The 25,520-nt window shown below is 35.3% G+C and overlaps 1 long non-coding RNA gene across 1 annotated transcript; it reads left to right on the top strand.

Moving 5' to 3' along the window:
- The first annotated feature begins 838 nt into the window (after positions 1 to 838).
- On the top strand, positions 839 to 24,949 carry LOC109026320 (uncharacterized). The gene is made up of 3 exons (XR_008678200.2): positions 839 to 935; positions 18,044 to 18,170; positions 24,587 to 24,949. It is a non-coding gene; the product is annotated as an uncharacterized lncRNA (long non-coding RNA).
- The last annotated feature ends 571 nt before the right edge of the window (positions 24,950 to 25,520 follow it).

The raw sequence follows: 25,520 nt of genomic DNA, 5'->3' as shown, positions 1-25,520 counted from the left end.
TGTAAGACATTTTAAGTTACACAGGTATCATCAGTTAACAGGCAATATTTACTATCTAGTGTTGTGATCCTGTTGACATCCAGAGTCGAATTAGACCTCCATCAAACCCCTAATCACCAGTGCATTCCCAGCACACACAATCTAAATGATTAAAGAAGGTAACGATTTCTCCAAAATAACCACAAAATGCCCAAAGTATTTAATTCACTCTATCTCACACCTCTTGCTATTCTAATTATCATTGCTTTTGGAGTTAAGTTACCCATAATTTTCTTTTAGAATTACAAATGGTATACTTTGCTTTTCCTTAGCTCATCATGTCATAGAACTCTGTTATTAACCACATTTTGGAAAAATCCCTTAGAAGATTTAATAAGAAATTTTAAAACCCTAGTGGATTTTCTACTGCTGCAAACTCTCTGCATCCCCTAAATAAAGAAGCCCATAATTGATTAATAAAAAGCTAAGTAATTTTGGTATTAATATGATCCCCTGGGAGGCCCCCATAATCACAAGTAGCAGGCCAGTCGCAGCATTGCTCAATTACATTTCCCAGTAAATAATCTGCAAATCAACAAACCCTATAAGGGGATTTTCAGCATTTCCAATTTGTTAATCCATGATGAATGCCTCTCAAAGGTCAGACAAAGCCCAGTCGCTTTCATATTTTGAGGCTCCTCATTTGTTAAAAAAGCTTTAAAACAGAGTTATCAAAATTGTTTTATATTTAAAATGATTACACCTAACACACTAGTGCTATAAATATATACCCACAATACAATGCTATATGACTATCTATATAAAAATATAGTTATACAATTTTCAATTTGCAGGGCCGTCCAGGTAGCATGGCATGGTACTGGAACACTATGTCTTCTCTCTGACCTCTCGGAATATCTCTGTGATTCGATGTGTTGGCCCATTGGAGGCCCTGGGTGAGTATGATGCCTGGGCCAGAGGCCCACTGTCTTCTTCCTTTCCCACTGAGCTTAGTTGTATTTAGCACCGGTGGCACAAAATTAAAAGACCCAATCTCTGCTCCCCTTGAGTTGCTCTTGTTAAAAAAAAATTTATAATCCTCTGTAATTACCTAGAGGAACACAACTCAGTGCTTAGACCATTCATACCTTCAAAAGTGCTCTTTTCTAAATCACACTTTTTTCTGTTAAATCAAAGTTCTCTTAGTGATTCTGCCTTTTAGAATTTTTAAAGTTTATTGTCACTCTCTATAACCCCACTTTTTTTGTTGTTAAGGAGCACTAATTTCTTTAAATTTCTTCAGTCAGACATGGGCTGTTTTTATCCTCTGAAATACTAAAATTGTCACATTCAGTGCTTCAAGCAAAATTCAGTAAAGAGAAATAATGTAATTTGCACGATATTTTAAATGAAGAAATACATATTATTGATTTAATCACAGGTAATGTATAAAGCTCTCCTGTAAAGAAATATCACCACTTGCCTATCTCTTTACTAGATTTTGTAGAAGATACAAAGTATAACAAATGAGCATTCATGTAATATTTTTAATATAAGAAGAGCTCTTATAAATCAATAAGAAAAAAATTAACATGGCAAAAGGAAAAATGAACCAAGGGCAAGAATAGGAAATTTCTAAAGAATAATTATAAGTGATCAATAATTACGTGAAAGGAGTTTGTCTTCAGTAGTAATCAGCAGAATACATATTCAAACAATAACAAGATAGGATTTTCATCCATCAATATCGATTTAAAAATGATAGTAGTGATGATGAGGGAACTGGGAAATGAGTACTCCTCTGTACTTCTGGTGAGAACATAAGTTGATAGTATCTTTCTTGAGAGCAATTTTGCAATATGAATTAGAAGCCTTAACATTTCATACTTTTAACATAGTAATTTTACTCTTAGGAATTTATCTTAAGGAAAGTCCTTATCCTAAGAATGTACAGAGGTATGGGGATATTTATGACAACCTTTTCATACTAGCAGGAGCTGAAAACAACCACAATGTCTGATAATAAGTTGACTAGTTTAGTATAATATAATACACCCAAATGATGAAAACCATGTTCCATTAAAAATGATGTTGAAAGAATATTTAATGGCATAAATATTTTCTAAATGTGTCAAGGTAAAAAATATAGGTAAAGACCACTAAATATTTTGCCATTTAACATTCTCCTTAATATAATTTGTAATGGTGACACCGTACTCACTCTACATTATAGATGCCCCATGACTAACGTAACTTCTTTCCTATTGTGTGACATCTATGTTTTATGATGAACATCCTGGAACATAGCCTTTTTACCCATGTATCTGATGACCACTGGTTTATTCCTAACAGTTGGATTACAGGGTTAAAGGACAAAAATATTAATAAGAAATTGGATAGATATTATCAACATTTGCACACTATTTTATAAAAAGATGGACAACTCCTGGGCTTCCCCACAGTACCTGTTACCCACATTTTTGCTTAGGGAAAAAGAGGTAATATATTGTTTTTATTTATATTTACTTTATTATGGGCAAGGATAATCATATATATTATCATATTTTCATGTATTTTTTAATTATACTTTGTCTGTAAATTGCCTATTTGTTTTCTTTGTCTGAAATTTATTGGGATATTGAGCTTTTCCTTATGACTTTGAAATTGGCTTATATATTAGGAATTTTAGCCATTTATCCATCATAAAATTAAAATATTTCCCCTAGTTATTTTTTTCTGTTAAATATACATAATATAAATTTGCCATATTCACCATTTTTTATTTATTTTTAATTTACAAATAATAATTGTGTATATTTATGGGGTAAAATGTGATGTTTTGATTTATATATACATTGTAGAAATATTCAGTCAAGCTAATTAATATATTTATCACCTCACTAACTTATTATAGTCACCATTTTTAAGTGTACAGCTCAGTGGCATTAATTACATTCATGATGTATTGTGTAACCATCACCATTATCTATTTCCAAAACTTTTTCATCACTCAGAACAGTAACTCTGTACCCACTAAACAATGAGTTTTCATTTTCTCCTCTCCCTAGTCCCTGGTAACTTCTAATTTACCTTCCACCTCGATGAATTTGCCTATTTTCAATATTTCACATCCCTGTACTCATATAATATTTGTCCTTCTGTGTTTGATTTATTTAATTTAGCATAACATTTTTAAGATTCATTCATGTTCTAGCATGTATCAAAACGTTATTCCTGTTTATGCCTGAATAATATTCCATTACATGTATATACCACATTTTATTTATTCATTCATCTCTTGATGGATACTTGGATTGTACACCTTTTGACTATTGTGAATATTGCTGCTATCAACTTCTGCATACAAGTACGTGTATAAGTCCCTGTTTTCAGTTATTTTGGGTAAGTACCTAGGAGTGGAATTGCTGGGTTATATGGTAATTCTATGTTTAGCTTTTTAAGGAACTGCCAAACTTCTATTACTCTTTAAGCCTTGTAAAATGCCACTAGCATCTAAAAGCAGAGACTTTTCTGTGTCTTTAGTATGATTTGCAGGATCATACTATTCTTTTTAAAACAGAAAGATCTCAAATGGAAATTAAAAAAGTCTCCTCAGTGTCTTTACTGAAATATTTGCTGAGTAGATTATAACTCTAAGTCAAAATGAGATTGGTTTGCTGCTACTGCGGGCCTAAATATAGGTTCTATCGTTGGAATCAAATGATCTTTGGAACCTAAATAATCCTTAGAAACCACTGCCAACTTACTTATTTAGACCAAACCATATTTTATCTCATGGAAAACTAAACAGGGACGCTTCATTTTACTTTTGGTACTATAACACAGGCCTTGGTATTTAGTGATCATGGTACATATGTAAATGAGCCAACACAGATCTGTTCGAATTTAGTTCTTAAAGGCATTTATTTATTTATTTGCATTTGAGGATACTTATCAAAAGTTTCTTTCCTTGACTGCCCCAAAACTTTGACATAAAAAAGATGAACCCATTTTTTACTCAATCAACTTTTGTGTGTCAATTGTTAATGTGGATTTGATGTGTTAAGAAAGTTTAAGTTAAAAAGAAATTTAGATCTATAACCTTACTACAGTGACTTCTTCACCTTAATAAAATCTGAGATTTTTTTTTTTTTAATTCTGAAGCTGTCAATGTACTGGATTTATTCTGTCAACGTATTAAATGGTGGAGCTTTTGGGATGAAAGATCAAATGAGAAATTGATGTCTTACTCAAATGCTGAACATTAAGTGACCTTTGGGATGATGAGAATTATTTTGGCTCAGTAGTATGTATATAAAGCCCAGGAAACCCAAATAACAGCAGAAGAAACAGGGAAAGAAGAAGAAGTAGTTTGGGTCAGTGATACAGTATCTGTTTCTTTAGTGGTGTAATGAAAAGAGCACCTGATATGCCTTTAGAAGACCTGCATAAGTTTGAATTCTGGTTCCAATCACTACTTGTGAGACCTTAGGCAAGTCATTTTACTTTTCTGAGCTTAAGCTTCTGTTTTGTAAAACAGAGATTTAAAAAATCCCTAACAGAGTTGTTGAAAACGTCAAAGTGCTTTTAATACTAACAAGACCTATACCAGTGGTTCTCAAGTGAGGGTGATTTTTCATACCTGGCAATGTCTGGAGATTTTTAGTTGTTACAACCAGGATCAGGTAGACTACTGGCATCTATTGGGTAAAGCCAGAGATGGTGTTGAACATTCCACGATACACAGACCAGCCCCTCACAACAAAGACTTATCTGGTCTAAAAAATCAGTAGTTCTGAGGCTGACCTACCAATGCCTTTGGCTTCACTGTTGCATTCTCTGTTAACTGTTCAGAGTCTAATTAAGAGCTCTCTTCCTCAAGCAAACCTTGAGTAATGCAATCACAATAACTGCTTCTCTAAGTGCCTGGCTTTTTCTCGACTGATAAACTCTAGAAAAATCACTTTTCTCTAACCAACATGTACCAATCACTTGTCTGTAAAGGAAGACTAGTAACTACTCCTTGACATGCTAAACTCATGACACCTCACTTCTCAACTGTATCACCTAAGAGCTCTATTTCACATGAAATGGTGAAGAGATGTAGGTACAATTGTGAGCAACCACCAACAGAATGAATAGGAGAACATTTTAGAAACTCATAGAAGTGGAACAGCTATTTGACTAGGCTGTTTGACTTAACAATATAGTTTTGTTTTTTCTATGTCTAAGTTTCCCCCTTTGAAAAATGGGACTTAGCAAGGGCAGTCACAGTCATAAAAGAAGACGGAAGCTCTCTGATACCAGTTCTAACCAATGCTGTTGCTATCAAGGGGACATCACGTTACCCTTTCCTGTCCAGGTGAAGAAGCATGAAGGAAAACGAGAATACATGTTTTGTCACATATCCTGAACATGTGACATCACTGCACATTTTCATAAAACAGAAAATACACCATTTCCAAATTAATACTGAAAAGTCCGGTTACTTTAATCAAAAGTAAAACAGTAATTTAGTGTGAAAAAACCCTATTTATACTAACTGTGTGACTCGGACTGTGTCTAAACATATAAACCAGTCTGGCTGGTTAAACCCGCCAAGAAGTTGATGAATAGAAGTCATTGGAGGAGATGATGCCCTTTTAGTCTTTTAGAGATAAAACTTTAACCTAACTTTAAGTGAATCCCAAAATTAGGTATTTCTCTAAAAGTTTTACAGGCAATTGTGAACGTTCAATTAATAAAAAGAGAAACGCCTTTATGCCTTTATTTCCTTAGTGTACAGGGATATGAAAAACAAGGAAAGGTGCACATGCTATTCAATAGACATATGATTAAATCCAGATAATTTAGTGAGAAATCCTATTTGAAGAGAAAGCTATTTATCCAAATGAAATCATCCCCTGTATTTGGTTGACGCAGAAAGTGTCTTAATTTTCCCTTACATATGAAAGAGGTAGATCTTGATGCTCAAACACATACAAAATGTAAGCATTTTTACAGATTGTTATCAGATAAGGACCTGGAGCACATCTTTAAAGGCTCTTGGGAAGCAACTGAACTTGGATCATTCTTAGCTAACTTATCTAACACACTTCAAATACTTTAAAATAAAACTAATCCCTGCACTGGTGGGTTGAAAACTTTTCCTATCCCCAGGGCACTAAAATAATACCCTTTCGAACAGTAGGTGGAAGTATTTTAGGCGACAGCTCTCTAGTTATAACAAGGTAAGTCAATTTTTAGGAATTAGGGATGCTAATCACAGTATCTCAAGATGTGCATTGCTGGGGAGTGAAAGACAAGACCACAAACTGACATGACCGCAATGGGCTACAATCCCGAGAAAGAGATATAAATGGGAGGGAGACTTGGCTTCATCCATCACAAAGGTCAAGATAATTGGCCACATACAGCAAAATCAACACCCCTTGCTGTCCCCTAGCTTAGCACATAAGCCTAGAAACTCAGCTTCCTGCTGGGCTAAGTGGTGGCAAGCCCAGGTGGAGGAGGAGAAGGTCTGAAAATATGCATGTAAGAATCTAAGGCACTGTAATGATACCATCAAATTTAGCATTAAATATACTTTACAATCAACTGAGATACTGTGGGTTGCCCTCAAACATGCAAGAAATGCTTCTGGGGTTTTACCAGACTGCATACTCTCTCATGCTTACACTGCTCTAGTGTTTTTGGACTGTAAAAACTCTCAACATTATAGATGTACTTGTGTTAACCAATGAAACTATAATAAATACATTTTATGGTTTAATGCAATTACTAAAATATGACTGTATAAGAATTCAACTTCTCTTAAACATTCCAATTAATCTCATAACCCGAAGCTAAGGTAAGCATTGACAAAAATAAAGGTGTCAGAAAATTCACATAACAGTGAAATAACTGAGTGATGAAAAGTTGCCAAGTAGATTGAGTTTGCATATCTAGTAGGAGCCTATTGCAGAAATTATCAAAGGCATATATGTATTTAAAAATGTGAAGTCCATGACGGCAAAGTTTGTATCAACACACAGTGATACGTAGGGCTAACTTCATGGGTGTGTAATCTGTGCAGCTGCATAGGTCCCATATTTGATGTTTTGTTGTTGCCATCTTGAAACTCTTAGTAATTTTTTAATAAACAAAGATACCTGCATTTGCATTTTGCCCAGTAACCCACAAATTATGTAGCCAATCATAATTGTTATGAACAAATTAATCCCCACAGAAGTCCTCCTGTCTTAGACTTTTTGGTAAGGCTTCTCATAAGAAATGTCGTCATCAAGGGAGAACTTAAACGGAACAGGAGGTAGCTTCAATGAGCAGCGAAAGCATTTCGGGAAAGCTAAAAATGTAAAAGACAAAAAACAGTTATAGATTTTGAAGAAATGATTGAGTCTTTCCACTCCCAGGAAGTTGAGTTAAAATCTTAATGTAGAAAAGCAGCTCTTTGATTGCTAACCAGAAGTCGCCAGGGAGAAAAAAATCCAATGTCTGAACCATAGGATATTGAGAAGCAAATTAATTTGAGTTCTTTTCTGAAGTTCATTTAAAAGGACTAACTGGAACCGTTTCAAAGAAAACAGTTAAAGGGCTGCTTACGTATGCTCAAGTTGGTCCTAATTAGCACTCAGAGTAGGTTTGTCATAGTGTTCCCGAGAGTAAGTAGAAGCACAAAACTATGCTCAAGTACTAGCAGTGATTTAAAAGTATGTCAGTGGGTGGGAGTGGATAAGATTATTTACTTTATAAAATGGAAGAGCTAAGCATGGAGAAAGCACTTGCAAGAGAAAAAGTGGGCATTTTTGAGGAAAGTGAAGAAATAACTAAAAACAGTACAAAAAAGAGTATTATAGCATACAAAATGCTCAAAGGAGTTAGTGAGGACTTACTACATGGGCACTAATAAGCACTAATAAGCTCTCCAGGATTTGAGGTCTAAGGCTATTAGTGTATTAAAAGTTCTCACACTTGTTCACAATAGGTTATATCCGAGCAATCCTCCTTCTAGGAAGATAAATTGTCCTCAGATGCAGAACAATAACTAATGTATGTATAGTGCATCATAATTTACATATATGATCCTTACATAAAAGATGTATTATGCTTATAATATCCCTGTAATGTGCATAGCATAATGCCACTTGACAGATGAAATAATGAGGCTCAGAAAATGGAAGTGAATTTTCTAAGAACACAAGACAGGAGGTAGTAGTCATCTGATTCCCAGACCTGTGCTTTTCCCACCATAAATGTGAATGACATGTAATAAGTTCAAATGTTAAAACATCATCAACGACAATAATAATGGCCACAGGGCCTCTTCTGAGCCCTGCTCACCTACCTTCCTTCCTCCCTTCCTCCCTTCTTCCTTTCCTTCCTTTTTTCCTTCCTTCTTTCCATTATTTCTTCTTCTCACCCACCTATTCAACATCCATCCATCCATCCACCTATTCATATATCCATGCATTACGCAATCTTCTAGCTGAATTCTAGTTTCAAAAAAATTAGAAGTGAACCCCCAAGTTTTTTCTATAACTGCCCTTCTTAAAACAGTACTTCTTAGAAATGCCCCCTTGCAATGTGTCCATTCATCCGATTGATCCTTTTTCCTTATGCTTACCAGTGGATGGCAATTGGGGTAACTGAGTATGTGACAAAAGTGGCTCTCATGTGACTTTCAATAGGTATAACTGGTGTATCAGTGAGGCTGGTAGGCAACTGACACTAAAATTGTTCAGTAAAAGAAAGTCGTATTTTGTAGCCATTTGCCTCTGCCCTTGCCCTTTCCTCCTCTGGTCTCTATTCCATCTCTTATTTGCTCTAATGAAACTTAACTTTTAATTGAGATGCTAAGAACTTCCAAAGACCTTACATTTTAACAAGGAATTTTACAAAGGAAAAATAAAAGGAAAACGCCTACGGCAAAAAGAGGGAATCCTAAGAAAGGGGGACCAGCATTTTGGGTGGCCGAGACAGGGGGATCACCTGAGGTCGGGAGTTCGAGACCAGCCTGACCAACATGGAGAAACCCCATCTCTACTAAAAATACAAAATTAGCCGGGCATGGTGGCACATGCATGTAATCCCAGCTACTCAGAAGGTTGAGGCAGGAGAATCACTTGAACCCGGGAGGTGGAGGTTGCAGTGAGCCGAGATCACGCCATTGTACTCCAGCCTGGGCAACAAGAACAGGAACTTCACCTAAAAAAAAAAAAAGAAAAAAGAAAAAAGAAAGAAAGAAAGAAAGGGGGAAAGTACTAGGGATTTCCCTATGAGAGAATTTCTTTTTATACATATATATATATAAAAAAAAATAAGTTCTAGGGTACATGTGTACAAAGTGCAGGTTTGTTACATATGTATACATGTGCCATGTTGGTGTGCTGCACCCATTAACTCATTATTTACATTAGGTATATCTCTTAATGCTATCCCTCCCCCCTCCCCCCACCCCATGACAGGCACTGGTGTGTGATGTTCCCCTTCCTGTGTCCAAGTATTCTCTTTGTTCAAATCCCATCTATGAGTGAGAACATGCGGCGTTTTGTTTTTTGTTCTACTCCAGTAGGGAAACACAGGAATACTGAAGAATTTTACTCTCCATTCCTATTTTGGGGTTTCCAAGAATCTAGATTTACTACCAGTCTTCTCATCTCTTCACTTCCAGCACTGATAACAGAATGACTAAACAAAGCCTTGGTATCCTACATTAGACTTTAACGACTGCTCTAAACTGGAATGCAGTTGTCCCTTGGTATTTATGGGGGGTTTGTTCCAGGACCCCCATCAGATACCAAAATCCGTGGGTAATCATGTCTGTTGTATACAATGGCATAGTATTTGCATAGAGTCTATGCATATCCTGCTGTATACTTTAAATCATCTCTAAATTATTTATAATACCTAATACAATGTATATGCTACGTAAACGGTTGTTCTACTGTATTTTTTAAATTTTGTATTTTTTATTGTTCTATTATATATATAATTTAAGATATTTTCAGTCTGGCTGGTTGAATTAATGAATGCAGAACCAATGGACATGGAGGGCCAACAACACTTGGCTGAGGTCAGAAGTGTGATACTAAGAGTTGCTGTCAACATCTGCATAAAAAACAATATTCTCCCTTCCTACACTGATTTTTGATTGAAAATTTACATGAGAAATTTAGACAAGAAGACAAGAAATTCAATTTTTTTCATCTCCTACTTTCTCATCAACCCACTACATTCTGGTTTTTGACCCAATCACTGAAATCAGCCTTACCAAGGTCACTAACGATCTTGTTTCTGAAGCTATTAATCACTCCTTCCTGCTGGGAATACTTTTGTCCTTTGACTTTCTTGACACTCTGTTTCTGATTGCCCACTTATCTCCTTGGCTACCCATCTCCTTTGCAGACTTTTCTTCCTTTGCCTGTCCCATATAGGTTGGCATTCCCTAGGGGTTTCTCCTGGCCTTTGATCTCTTTCTCTTTATACTCTCCCCCTGGTGTCCTGACACATTATCACTGTTTCAGTTACTTTCTACAGGCTGACAATTCCAAGAATTCCATCAGAGTCTGATTTTTTTTTTTTCCTGAGCTTCAGACTTGTAGATATATACCTGCTGCATGGTTTGAATGTGTCTGCCCCCTCCAAATCTCATGTTGAAATGTGACCTCTAATATTGGAGGTGGGGCCCAGTGGAGGTATTGAATCATAGGAACACATCCTAATGAATGGCTTTGTGCCATCCCCTTGGTAATGAATGAGTTCTCACTCTGAGTTCATGCAAAATCTGGTTGTTCAAAGAGTGTGGCACTTCCCCCCTCACTCTCTTGCCATGTGACATTGCCTGCTCTCCTTTTGCCTTTCACCATGATTGTACACTTCCTGAGACCCTCACCAGAAGCAGATGCTGGAGCCATGCTTACATAGCCTGCAGAACCAGGAACCAATGAAAACTCTTTCCTTCATAAATTACCCAGTATCAGGTATTCCTTTATAGCAATGCACAACGGTCTAACACACCTGCCAAGTGGAAATTGATACTAGTTTATCCGAAACATCTCTCAATACAACATGCCTAAATCTGAACTGTTCTCCCCAAACTGTTCAATCTCCTCTCTTCCCTGATCAAATGAATGGGAACACTACCAAGCCAGAAACTTGGGCTCTGCTGCCCACCCCCCTACCCCTGAGTCTATTGCCAAATCTTGTAAACGCTATGTTCTAAATCTCCCTCCAGTCATATGCTTCCTTCCATCCCTACTGCTAAAGTTTTGGTTCAGACCACTCTCATCTCTTACCTAGATTACAGCGTCACTGTCTTTTACCAAGCTTCTCTGCCTCTTGTCCTATTTACTCCATCATCCACATGACAGCCACTATGATGGTTCTTAGGTGTAAATCTGATCATGCTTTTTTCAGCTGTTCACTGGTTCTCCAATGTGCTCATGAGGCTCTGGATAATTTCACTTCTGCTCACTTCCCCAGCCTAATCTCTTGCACATTCTTCTCTTTGCCATTCTCCTAGACATTGACATTCTAGTCCTTTTTTGTAAAAAGAAAGTTTATTCCCTGAATAAGTCTTTGTTTCTCTTTCTCTCTCCATTTAGACAGTACTTCCTCCTGGAAGTCTTTCTGACTTCCTCCCTCAGTGCCTCATCTCAGGCATAGGCATCTTTTCTCTGTGCCTGAATAGTCCCCATATTGCCAAGACATGTCACCTTGAAATGCAGTTGTGTATTTCCTAGTCTACAGCCCCACCAGGCACTGCTATATGAGGAAAAAGATTTGCCTATTACAGTTCACCATTGTGTCTTGATTAGTTAATGGAGAGCCTGCAACAAAGTAGGTACTTACCAAATAGTTGTTGAAGGAATAAATAAGCTTGGTGGTTAAACCTATTTTTTAAAGATTCATATTGTAAAGTTAAATTTTTTAGTGGAATGTACTCAGTAAAAGTAGACCAACAAACAAACCCTCTGATTCAGTCAACTTTGGTTCTAAGGAACACTCACTCTCAAGCCTGAAGATTTGTATTTATTGATCATAAATTAAAAACAGTGCTAATGTGGTTTGTGATATCTTCCTGAGAATTCTAATTACAGGCCAATAGGCCCATTAGAAACCATCAGGAGTGTTGAGACCATCCTGGCTAACACGGTGAAACCCTGTCTTTACTCAAAATACAAAAAATTAGTTGGGTGAGGTGGCGGGCACCTGTAGTCCCAGCTACCCGGGAGGCTGAGGCAGGAGAATGGCGTGAACCTGGGAGGTGGAGCTTGCAGTGAGCCGAGATCGCACCACTGCACTCCAGCCTGGGTGTCACAGCAAGACTCCGTCTCAAAAAAAAAAAAAAAAAAAGGAAAAAAAGAAACCATCAGGAGTGAGTCGTGCAGAAAAAGGCACAGAGGGGACCAAGCATTCTGTAGGGCCATGCATGGCTGAAGCTTCTATTTCTATGAATATGTTTTGGCTTCCTTAATCCCTTACCACCAATTTCACCATTGTGTCTTCACTTTTATAGCAGATTTACGATGTCATGTAGACTCAGCCTCTTCTCTTCATACCATCCTGCTCAAACCTCCTGTATCCTAACACTGGAGCTTAAAATACAGTTCAGCTTTATGATAGGTGGAGTGGCAGGGTCTTGGGTATGTTCCACTTGAGATTGCTGAGGATTGTGCTGTCTAATTTGGATGGTGCTAGCCATATGGAACTATGGTGAACTTGAAATACGACTAGTGGGACAGAGAAACTGAGTTTATTAATTTAAATTTAAATTTAAGAACCAGATTTAATGTAAAAACTTCTAAATATCTTTGAAATAACTTGGATGTGTGTTCATTTGTTCAACTGTAAATTTTATGTAATCTAAACCAACTCTTCCTAATCAAAACTCAGCTCCCAAATTGAGATGTGCTAAAAGTATAGAATATATGCCATATTTTGAAGCCTTAGTAAGGAAAAAAAAAGTATAATACCTTATTAAATTGTTTATGTTGGGTACATGTTAAAATGATACTATTCTTGGATATACAGGGTTAAAGAAAGTATATCATCAAAATTAATTGTATCTGTTTCTCCTTACCTTTTTTAATGCCACTACTAAAATATTTTAAGTTACACATGTGGCTCTCACATTTCTTTTGGATTACATTGGCTTAAGGGCCAGGTAGGACCTAAGGTGAACTAGGGGCCTTTAACCCTTCCTGCTTTATCACTTTGGAAAATTAACAAGACTAAAATTATTTACAACTCTACAACATTAGCTAACATTTATTGAATACCTACTAAGTGCCAGACACTGCTCTAAATTCTTTACAGGCAAACAATTTTCATAACAACTCTTTGATGGCATGATTTTTATTCTCATTTAAAAGATGAAGAAATGAGGCATAGAGTTGAAGAAGTTTGTAATTGGTAGAGCCAGGATTTAAACCCAGATATATCTGATTTAGTAGTATTCACAACCAGTGAAACAGAAAAATTATATTTGAAATATGCTACTTAGTACGGGAAACTGGGGTGGTACTTTTGTGAGCTCTACTTAAGGAGTCATTAATGCATTATACAGCATTTATGGTCACTGAATGAGTGAGTCTGCTGGTTGATCTACCTAATACTAAAAAATAATGAAGCTTGCTCTTCATATGCACGAATAAATACAGAGCTCTGTTTGTCAGGTATTGTTAAAATCTGACAAACATTAAGTGAACTCATGGAGCTATTTTAAATAATAATCATAATTATTTGTTTGTTGCAAACACAAATGCCAAGAAATCCTAACTTCCTTGTGGGTGAGGTGAAATTAATTTTCTTTACAATCAACTTGTCCGCAAAATATTTTACACTAACATGCTTTTAGTATCTGTATATTTGAATGTACTTCCTCTCATTCATAAATTCATTCATTCATCTTGAATTATTAACTGAGTGTCAATATGTTGTAAGGACTGGGTAGGAAACTGTCATACGAACAATCTAAGAAGGGAATTTGTGCCTGGAGAAAAAGATAGTGTAAATGGGGATTTATGGTTCTATATACCCGGTCTTCCTGTGAATTATACAAAGTTTTTAACTGTATTGTTACAAATTTTTAAAGGCTGCATTTGTAAAATATGTCGTTTTTATTTTCTTAAAGTTTATGTTTGGATGACATTAATACTCAAAACACACATTCTCAGTATTGGTTGGACATTTTAAAATTGGCATAACAGAGGATTCAACACTTGGTCTCAGCTGTTCTGGAAACAAGGCAGCTGCTGAGTGAAAACGGATGCCAGGAAGAACCATGCTGAGGATAACGCAAGGACATTGTGGGAAGCACAACTTTATAATAACTTGAGGCATTCCATCTAATGACATTATAATTTAGCTCTCACTTATCAGGTAGTGCACCAGACAGCTCCAACTATCATTTGTCTAGCATCCATTAAGTATTGTCTTCCTTATAATAGTTAGCTTTGTGTGTTGGACAATAATGAGGTGAGGGGAACCATCAAAGGCATATGAGAAATAAACCTTAATGACAACAAACAATTTGTCAGACATTCTTTTCCTCCAGCTTTAACATTTGGGTGCCATATAGTGAATTAAATGATCTAACACATCTCATTCATCACTTGAACCACAGAACAAATTGTTAAAGTCAAGCTTCTCTGGAAGATTACCTGACAGGTGATATATGAAGCCATCGAGGAATTGTATGATGAAGGGACATTAAAGATGACAACTGATGTGTCAGGCTTCTAGGCCAGTTACTTTCATTTTGTAACAGGAGCACATACATTCCTGGCTAAATGGTGCGGGCTAACTTAACTAAGTTTGACCTGATATAGACTGTGGACTTATATCCACAGTTTTAAGGGACCACAGCACAAATACATAGAACATAATTACCGATGTCACTTTCTGTAACATTTATTCATTTCATGAATGCTTACTGAGTATTAACTTTAGGTCAGCAAGGGGCAAGATTTTTCTTTTGGAGACTGAGAAAGTTAATAGGTCCTGTTCTGGATCACTAAGCAAGGAAGCAGCAGACCAGGGGCTCAGGCAGAGTTCTTCTGACTACAAGTTTGGTAATGAGAATGGCGGAGCATGCTGCTTCTCAGCACCCAGTGATAAGTAGTAACTTCCATAATACTTCCACCACCTCCTCCCACAGTGAAAGCTGCTCCAGCATAGCAGGACCTAGCTGAATTTGTCTACGTAGATAGAGAATTTGACATAAAGTAACCTGAATCTGAGCTGTAAATCTGACGTTTAATTCTCTTTCAAGTTGAAGAAAGAACAGAGAAGGCAGAGTAGATGGGTAAATTGCTTTGGGCATTTTACAAAAGTGAAGATTCCAAGCTTTGATTTTCTAGGTTCAATTCTGCAGATTAAACTAACTTAGTGCTACTATTAGACTCATTGGGTTGCTTGCCTGCCTTCCTTCCTCTTTCCCTTCCTTCCTTCCTTTTCTTTCCTTCCTTCCTTTCTTCCCTCCCTCCCTTCTTTCCTTTCTCTTTCTTTCTTTCCTTCCTTCCTTCCTTCCTTCCTTCTCTTTCCTTGGTTTTGAAATGGAGTCTCACTCCATCACCCATGCTGGAGTTCAGTGGTGCCATTTTGGCTCACTGCAACCTCTGCCTCCTGGGTTCAAGTGATTCTCCTGCCTCAGCCTCCTGAGTAGCTTGGATTACAGGTGTGCACCACCACACCCAGCTAACTTCTGTATTTTTAGTAGACAGAGGGTTTCACCGTGTCGGCCAGGCTGGTTTCAAACTCCTGACCTCAAGTGATTCGCCCACCTCGGCCTCCAAAGTGCTGGGATTACAGGCATGAGCCACCATGCCCAGATGCTTTTGTATTTAAATATTTGCTTCCAGATTTGGGGATATACAAAGAGCCTGTGTGATCCCAAGGAATAAGTATCTTCCTGCAAAGGAGCAAAGCTCAAGACCTAAAGTAGACCAAGTAGACAATAAAAAGGTGGAGGGAAATGAGTGTTTCCTTAGTATCTACTGGTTTAGATTTTGTGCTAGTCCCTTTTACATAATTTTATCTACCACAAAAACTCTATGGAGTTTTATTTTCTTCATTTTACTAAAGAAAAAACTGAGGTTTAGTAAGTTTAACTAATTTGCCCTAAGTCACCAGCTAGTAAGTGGTAGAGCTGAGGGTAAAACACAAATTCACTTAAAATCAAAGCTTATTTCACACAGCACACTGCCTCATGCCTACGATTTGTCTCTAAGTTTGCTACCTCATCAATTACCTTGCAGGTAGATGGAAACAGAGCTTCTTATCTCTCACTGAAGCCCTTCTCTTCCTGGGTTTTTTGTTTTTTTTTTTTTTAATCACAATGAGGTTGTGGCCGTTGGTCTCTCAAGCTAACACTCTTGGAATAATGTTTAACTCTTTACATCCTTTAGTTGAAAATACTTCCCAGTCCTTCCTATGTGCTACGTTTCATATGAAGAGAACCCCCTTCTTTTTAGACTGGCTTTAGGGTACGCAGATCTAACTAATCATAATTTTAAAAAGATTATTTAGAAGTTATCTTATATACAGAGATTACCAACTTTTAAAGGATTAGAACACTATTAAATGTACTCTGTTCTATAAGTGTAGTTTATACCATGTAATCTTTCATATCTGTTTGCTGAAATGCTGGCCACCATTTAAGGATACCTCACCTGCCATTTCTTCTGAAAGGTTTTCCTTGATTTTGCTGTAGATCTTTAGGTCCTCTCTGCTCTTATGGCACGTGTCACTGTATTCATATTTACAGAACATGAACTAGATGCCAGACACACTATGGTGAGTGAAATATCATCATTGTCCTCATGAAGCTTAAAATCTTGCAAGGAGGAGAGACACTAACCCCATAACCATACAACTAGTAAAGGCATAATTCCAGTGATAACTGTCATGAAAGAAAAAACCCCAGCTATTATGCATTGTGTGGAGAAAAATAAAAATGCAATAAGTGATTACGCATTTTTTCTGTTTATATTACTCTAGGTAATGTATTCCCCTCTCTACTCTGACATATTTCTCATACTTACTATGATATGCAAAGAACCCAACTTGCAAAAGGAAAATTTATCTTTCTTAAAAGTTTACTATGCTTCTATATTGGTGAAGCAAAGATGTTTGGGGAAAAAAACCTGTAAAAAATGCTGATTTCATTGAGACCATGAAACCTCTCTGATCCTCAGGCCGAGAAATCACTTAAGGATCTACAGTTTAAATGAATTCTCAAATAATAGAATGTTAAATTGAGGAAAATCCTTAGAATTTATGAATCCATAAGGTTCTGACTTTCAGCTTTTACAAGGCAGTACAACTTTTATGGGGAAAGATGGAGGGTTTCCAGGTTTTAATTTTGCCATGTGATGTTGTTACATAAAACCCATGATCCATTTGCCTGTGATTTCATAAATGAGAAGACATTTGAAAAGCAAAAACAAAAAAAGGTAGAAAAACATCATCTTAGTATAAAGAACAGCCTTTCTTAAGGAAGGACTGGTATAACTTTATAGCAATATAGATATAGCTACAAATATAAAACAGATTAAAATGTTAAAGCTACATAAATATTGTCTTTATTTTCCTCATTTCATCTTAGACTGGTTAAAACCTGGAGGTTTGAGAAACCCCTGATCTTCTCCATACTCTTCACAAGGGCAATGGCTGGCCAAGATTACAAATTAGTGACTGTTGAGGCTGGAATCTATACCCAGGTCATGGGAACCCCCTGCACTGCCCCTTCTAATCACCCTCCTGCTTGGACCCTGGGAGTATGACAAAGAGTCAGGTGGGAGGGAGGTGAATTCTGCCGCACATGTAGGATGAGTGTGACTCTGGGGCCAGGGAGATAGGTGGAGGGAATGGAATAAAAGTGGGAGAAATATTCTGAGGAAAGATGGATATATTTTTGGTTACTGTTCTCCTCTTTCTACCCCTTTCCCCTCCCCACATCAACAATGTATAGGAAAAAGGATTGTGCAAACCATTCACAACAGTAAATCCATCAATCAAGTAAAGATTGACCACAATTCTATTTATCTTCTTCTTTTTACAGATAAGAAAACTGAGGCTGAAGATCACACAACCAGTAAATGGAACAGCCAGAAATCAAATGTTATATATTGGCCCTGAAGTGGGGATAAAGCAGCTAAAAGAAAGTGTACTTTACATTAAATTTTAAGGTATCCAAAAGCAAATCAATAAGCCATACTCTAGTTACATTAAAATATTTTCACAAGTGCTAGGTTAAGTAATATAAAATTACCATTTTTGTAGGTCAAAAGTAATGGAATATCATGCTTGTATATGGTTTGATCTAATATATATCATTATCAGGTTCTACTAATACAGAGTTTTCTGCCTTTACTTAACCATCACAATAAACTAAGGACTTCCAAGCTAGTAAGAATAATGACACAGATAATAATTAGAAAAGTATTCATAACATTATCAACAAACACTTCTATCATTTTTTGAACAACTACTTCTATGTATATTTTCACTGTAGTAAAAAATCCCTAACAAAAAATTTATCATCTTAATCATTTTAACTGCACAGTTCAGTAGTGCTAAGTATATTTACATTACTGTGAAACAGATCTCTAGAACATTTTATCTTACAAATTTGAAACTCTGTACTCCTTAAACATGAAGAACCCCATGAGAGACCATGTGGCTGGTGGTGTCAGATTATAGGCTTTTTCAAGAGAAGTCAATCTGGAATTTTGTGTAAAATTTTCCAAGCTTTAATGTTAGCTTTAAAATAGCTTTATCGAGATATAATTCAAATACCATAAATCTATCCATTTAAAGTGTACATTTTAACGGTTTTTAATCACCCCCAAAGGAGACCTTGTACCATTAAGCAGTCACTCCTCATTCCCCCCTCCTCCCAGATGCTAGTAACCACCATTCTGTTTCCTGTTGCTATGAATTGACTACTTAAGTGCCAGTAGCATATCATTTTTGAGTATGTAAATCTGCAAGGTGCATTACACACTTTAATCCTAACAAAACTACAAATTAACTGCTATTATTCTTACTTTATAGTCTAGAAAATGAAAAAGTTTTAGTAGATACAAAGTTACATCTGACAGTAATTAATTGCTACGTATTTTCATATCTGTTATATTCAAGTTAGATATGAATGAGAATAATTTCTTCTATAGAAAAGATTTTTCATATCTTGGATTATTGTTAAGTAGTAGTGGTGTTGGTGGATTCCCAAACATCCAAATAATGGAGTTCAATAAATACTGGTTGAATGACTAAGTGAATGGTGTGATAGAATACCTTCTTAAATAAAAGAGGCCCAAGACAATATGAAGGAGAAATAGAAGAAGAAATTGAAGGAGAATATGCAAAAGCTCATGGTAACACTCCATGTAGAGAAAGTTTTTGCCTGGTTCTTCTATCAGCAGCACAAAATTACAGAGACCACATACTATGAGCCACACTGTATTAAAAAAATACATACACTTCTTGTATAAACACAAGATATCCAAAGAAATTGGAAGAAAAAAGGACTTAATTGTAAGAAAAACAACATTCTATTCTGGAATACTACTGACAAATTTAATTGAATCCTAGAGGAAATAGGATATTTTAAAATAGGTTAAAATGTTAAATAGAACATTAAGTAGTGGATTATAGTTAGCACATAAACAAGTAAGAGAAACTGAGTATGGAAGAATAAGTGAAGCTCTTGTCAGCACTTACGAAAGTATGGACAATCGCTGGTTAGAGAAAAACACAAGCTTTGTGCTCACACTTCAACTTTTTTTTTTTTTTAACAAAAAGACAAAGTTGGAGAAAACAGTTGTACTAGAGACTTGATCATTCATAATATGAATGAAACAGAGTTGAAGTAATGAGTGGCAAATATTTGTATGAAAGAGCATCCTTATTTTTATATTATCCAAATGGGATTTACTTTCAAATTAAGGTCTCCTTTTACTTTCTAAATTTAAAGAAAAATTATATAATAATCTTCCTTGAATAAATAAATGTAATAAAAAGTGAACTTATGAAAAGGATGGTTGTATATAAAATATATATTTATATTTACATCCCTACACTAGTAAGATGACTTTTAAAAAATAAATAAATACAATAACTTTAGATTTCTAAAGAATAACAAAAATTACATGCATTTTCATCTATAAATAAACACCTTTCTTGCTACTTTTCTTTTTACATTAAAACTCCCCCGACAAAAAACTTTTCTTCCAATGCACAAAACTTTTCAGAAACTTAATATATCTGGGTTCCAATATACCTAGTTTTTTAAAAGATATTTTGCTTAAACTGAAGTTTGAAAGCAACTGGATTTTTGCTATGTGGTATCTGTGGAAATGCAAATGTCCAAATCTGATTTCAATGAGCTTTGACCTTCTGAGATTTGTCAGCCACCCAGATGTCAAATCTTTTTTTTTCCTTTTTGAAAAAGAAATTTATTCAATTCAATTCGATGCAAATTATTCTGTCATCTTTCAAGGACGAAAGACTGAACGAATTATGGATCTTAATTTTGACCTATCCAAATTACTTTTAACTACCCAAAGTAATGTCCTAGAAAACATGGAGAACCACAGAATTTCTGTGCTTGGTGAACTATTGAAGATAATCGAATCAATTCCCTTTTTTTTTTTCACACAGAAAGAAGCTAGATGGCTTCCCTAGATGTGACATAGTCAGAATTGTAGGCAAAATTCAGACACAGCTTTCTACTAACAACCTAAGGCCCAAATTGTTAACTTACTCATGCTCTTGTCCAGATCCTAGACAATACAAGGTCCCAACTGAATAAATTCAATGGAACTATTTTTTGAGAAAGAAAATGCTAGAATACTGATGTGAAATAATAGTGATTTCTATACCTTAAAACATCATCATACATAAAAGGGGACTGCCAGCCTCTCTGTGTTGACACAGTGGTAAGAGCACTGGAGTGCTTCATCCCAAACTTAAAGCTGGCTGAATCATTTAATTTCTCTGTATCTCAGTCTGCAAAATGGCAATAATATACCTTCCACGTAGCTGAGAAGATAGAACCAGATAAGTGGTGTAAAGGGACTCTAAGAAGACAACACTGCATGACACAGGCCCAGCCATAATTTATGCACAGACCTGCTTTGGTAGGTATGCCCTACTTGCACCAACAATAAAGGACCTTGAGACACAGATTAAGGGACCATCTAGCACAAACCCAAGAAAACCCAGAAAAAAATAAAAGGCAAACCCACTATGAGGCACAGAATAAAAGGAAGAAACATACCCTGGCATATTTGATGCTAAGAAGAAATAAGGTCATTTTGAAATTACAGGTACCTGTGTTACCCTTCTCCCCACCCCCCATACTCTTTTCTAACACATTTTGGGGAGCTATGGAAAATGAATAGAAGAGACAAAAAAGTACTTTGCCCGGCAGGAATACAAAATTGTAAAAGCACAGACAGCACTACAGAGGCGCGCTGCCATTCACTCACAAAGAATTTTGTGCATGTAGATGGCTGATTAATTGCCGGCCTGCCTAGACGAAGCTGCAACAAGCCAGATACTGTCAGCATGCCATCGGTTACCATGGAAATGCACAAGGTTCCTGTTTCTGACAAACCCTTGAATACTGGATAGATTGTGCCATATGTAAATAAGGCAAATTAGTTTTCCTATATCTTCTAGACAAGGTTAGACGAAAAGAAAATATATCTGTTTAAACATACTCTCTAACCTCTTAGATGTGACGAATGAGAAAGAGGGGCTTCTTTCTTAGGAAACTAAACTCAGATTGTTACAACTGAAAGGCACTTGGGGAAAATGACCAAAAAATGCAAAATGCTTTGCCCATTTATAAGGAAGGACTTCAAAGTCAGCCATGCAAAGGTACATTTTATTAGACTTTTGTTTTGTAACCAGAAGATGCATTTTGTGGCCTTTTCTTTACAGAATCATAAAATGTCAAAGTTATTTCTGTAATATTAGGTTAGAATTTTATGTTTTATTACATAATTTTTACTTATTGCACAGTCTCTAGGCTCCATAGGCTGAATACTGAGTCACAAATCAGCGTGATAAAACAAATCAGCAAAATTTACAATGTTTAACTCCATTACTATGGACACTTATTTTGGCATTACATTGAATGGGGCTTTTTTAAATTAAAAAATAGCTTTTACCAGCACTGGGCAACTTTATAACTTCTTTTCATGTTGCAAAATTAATTTATAATTAATTAAATCTGATGTTAACTGCAAAAAAATTCTTGTAATTATCATTAGGATACCTTAAAGTACATAGTGGCTCAAATCTCTTATTTAATTCAGGACACAGGACTACTTTTCTGATGGTCATGTGTAATTATATATTTTAAAAATTGAATCTGTATACTTAAACAGTGAAAATGCCAAAAAAAGCTGCAGTATATTTTGTAATATGGCATCTCTGAATAATTTTTAAGTGTGGATCTCTCAAAATAAAATGTCATAATATCTCTATTATCTACTTAATTTTAAATATATACTTTATCTGTGTTTTCAGTCAGATTTTCTATGGATACTTGGATATTAAATTTTGATACTTAAACCCACATATTCATGCTACTCAAGTAAGCCACAACATATGAACACCAAAGATATCTACAATTATCCAAATTAACCCTTCCCTAAGTTTAAATTAGTGATCTCTTCCGTTTCTGGGTAAAGGCAGGAAAATATTTTATTTCCTATAAATAATCCACTTATTAGATATGCCCAGAATTCCAATTTGGCCTAATATACTATATGTTATTCCATGTTTTTAGAATTCAGCAATGAATTCTAGCTAATGACTCTCAAACTTTAACATATCGAATATATGTAATTGAATATTAGCCAAGAAAAAAAGAGAAGCCACTATCCGCATATTTTCATTTTTATGTAAATAACATACTACATAAAACTATTAAAAATACTGACTTTTAGTATTGCCCTGTTCGACTTTTGTTTTTGCAAAAAAAAAAAAATACTTTTTATACTCTCTAATAGGAATGTAATATGTAAAGTGAATGGTTTTTATACCAATTTCTAAACAAATTTTAAAAGTACATTCTATTTACACAATAGTAAAGAAGGACTCAAAGAAAACTAGTGTTTAAATAACTCTGGCTAGAACAAGTAGCTATGCCTGAAATTAACGTGATCATTCTTTCTGTTCTTCATTTTGTTTTACACAAGACCTAAACAGGTTGTCACACTTCGTTCCAGTCTTTTTGCACTGAAATAAATACATGACCTATAGATGACATTTCATTTTGCTCTTTTTTTTCTCCTTTAAACCAGACAGATCATAATTAAACACACTGAGATTTCTTGGTTGGTCATATAATGATGTCTACTTTTCTTATTAGAAATCTTCCCAGGTTTTTACATTGTGAGCATGTGTACTTGAGGATTTAAATTGTAACTTCTACCCTAGAGGCGAAACATTTCACAATGGAAACTGGCCAAATTTCTTTTTCATGTGTTATTATTAAAAAACATGCTATCTTCCAAGTCACATATTAAAAATATACATATTATATGTGCTTAGGAGTACGTTAGAAACAATATGATTGGTTCCATTCATGTTTTTAACTCTATACTTTAGAATGCATAATTTTCAAAATATACACTTTAAGATGAAAGATAAATATGAGAATATTTTACCTACTGCTTGAATATGCTTAGCTATAGTAAAATAAGAATATTAGCCTCCTGCATATCACCAGAATGTATTAAACACAGGATAGTCAATGAGAGAACAGATAATTGTGAGGAGGATAAATGTTTGCTGGGAGAAACATACACATTTACCGCTTTTAAGAGACAGTGTTATAGTATGGAAAGAACAGTCATTTGTTCATTCACTGGGAATTGTTTGTGTGCCAAGCACTTTATCAGGCATGGGAAGATGACAGTGAATAAGCAAGGTCCCTGCTTTCATGGATCTTATACTCTAGAGGGGTAGAGATAAACTGGGGGAAATCAGACCCAAGTTCTAATCTTCGCTCTTTCTCTTGAATCCTGTAACTCCTTCTACTTGAATCAACTTTATGATATGCCATATTCTCTTCATAGTTTATTATTTCTGCATGTTTTTCTACTCTACTATATATTATAAATTTCTTATGAGTAGCAAACATGGTGTGGATCTTCTTCACTTTGGGATCTTCCACCATATTTAACCTATAGTAGGTTTTCCAACAATATTTGTTGAATAAATGAATTGATAACTCCTTCTAGTCGCTTGTATTATAATTTTTAGGTAAGGTACCTAACTCCAGGGGTTTGGGGCTTTTTTACCTATAAATGAGGGTGTTGAAATGAGTCATCTTTAAGGTTAAAGTTTATAATTCCATAATATTCCTTAATGCTGTATGTCAGTAAGCAAATTTACTCTTGCTATTCTACTGACTCAGAACATTTTCATCCTAAAAATGTTATAACTTTAAAAATTTGTTTCTGCTTTTCTGGCTATCTTTTTTCAAGAGTGGTTTTAATATATAATCATTTTAGTTTTCATATAAAGTTATGCCAGATATGATATTAAAGCTTAATTAAAAACATTAATATTTGCTTTTCAGATTTATGAGACTGGCAGAAAAATCACAAAAAGGAAAAAAAGTCAGTTCGAAGTGTGAAATCAAGTGAATGAAGTAAGACAGAAGCAATAATCTCTACAACAAAAGATGAGAACTTGCCTCCTCTAAATCCCATACACGCATGGCTATTTGTTCCCAGCTTATGTGGATCATGGCTAATTTACAAACAGTGGGTGATGTGCTATAAAGAAAATGACTCATTGGCCCATCTGTAATTTAAATATGTGACAAAATGTTTAAATGTTTCAAACAATGGTTAATTATTAGAGACTTAACAGTTTGAAAACAAGTGTGGAGCTTTTTTTTTTTTTTTCTTTTTTTTTTTCTGTTTTTTTTGGCTTCATTTTGAACCAGCCCAAATGGACATCAGGTGTTTGACTCTTCCTGAGATGCAGTACATAATCTTTAACTGGACACCTTGTTGGAAAACAAGGAAGAAAGTATCCTTTTTTTTTTTTTTTTTTAGAATAGCCTGGCCAACATTTATGTACTGAATGCTAATATGTATAATTGAAAAAATAAAAAATTCTAGGTCTTACTTAAGATTTTCATCTACCATGAGAAGTCTTTCATTCATTTTCTTAGCACAAAGACAGCCCCACTCTCTATACATGAATATGTAAAAATAAAACTTCAAATTACTTTCATGTTGATGTTTATGTAACCTATATCTTTGGTGATACAAAAAGAAGAGATTTTATTGAACAATAGTTATAACACCCTTTCCTCTAATCTCCAGTTAAGCACATATTATTTAACTGATTCTTTCAAAAGACAAACAAAATGAAAGAATGAATGTTAGTTGCTTTTTAATTAACACAAAACAAAGGTTGAGCAGTGAAAAGTGCATCCAGTTAACTGACTGTTGAGTTTACACAACTTCAACCAAGAAGTCCCTTAACAGACAGGAAGGGTT

The sequence above is a fragment of the Gorilla gorilla genome, chromosome 2 (assembly GCF_029281585.2).
Source record: "Gorilla gorilla gorilla isolate KB3781 chromosome 2, NHGRI_mGorGor1-v2.1_pri, whole genome shotgun sequence".
Classification (NCBI taxonomy): domain Eukaryota; kingdom Metazoa; phylum Chordata; class Mammalia; order Primates; family Hominidae; genus Gorilla; species Gorilla gorilla.
This window is presented reverse-complemented; position numbering and strand designations above follow the sequence as displayed.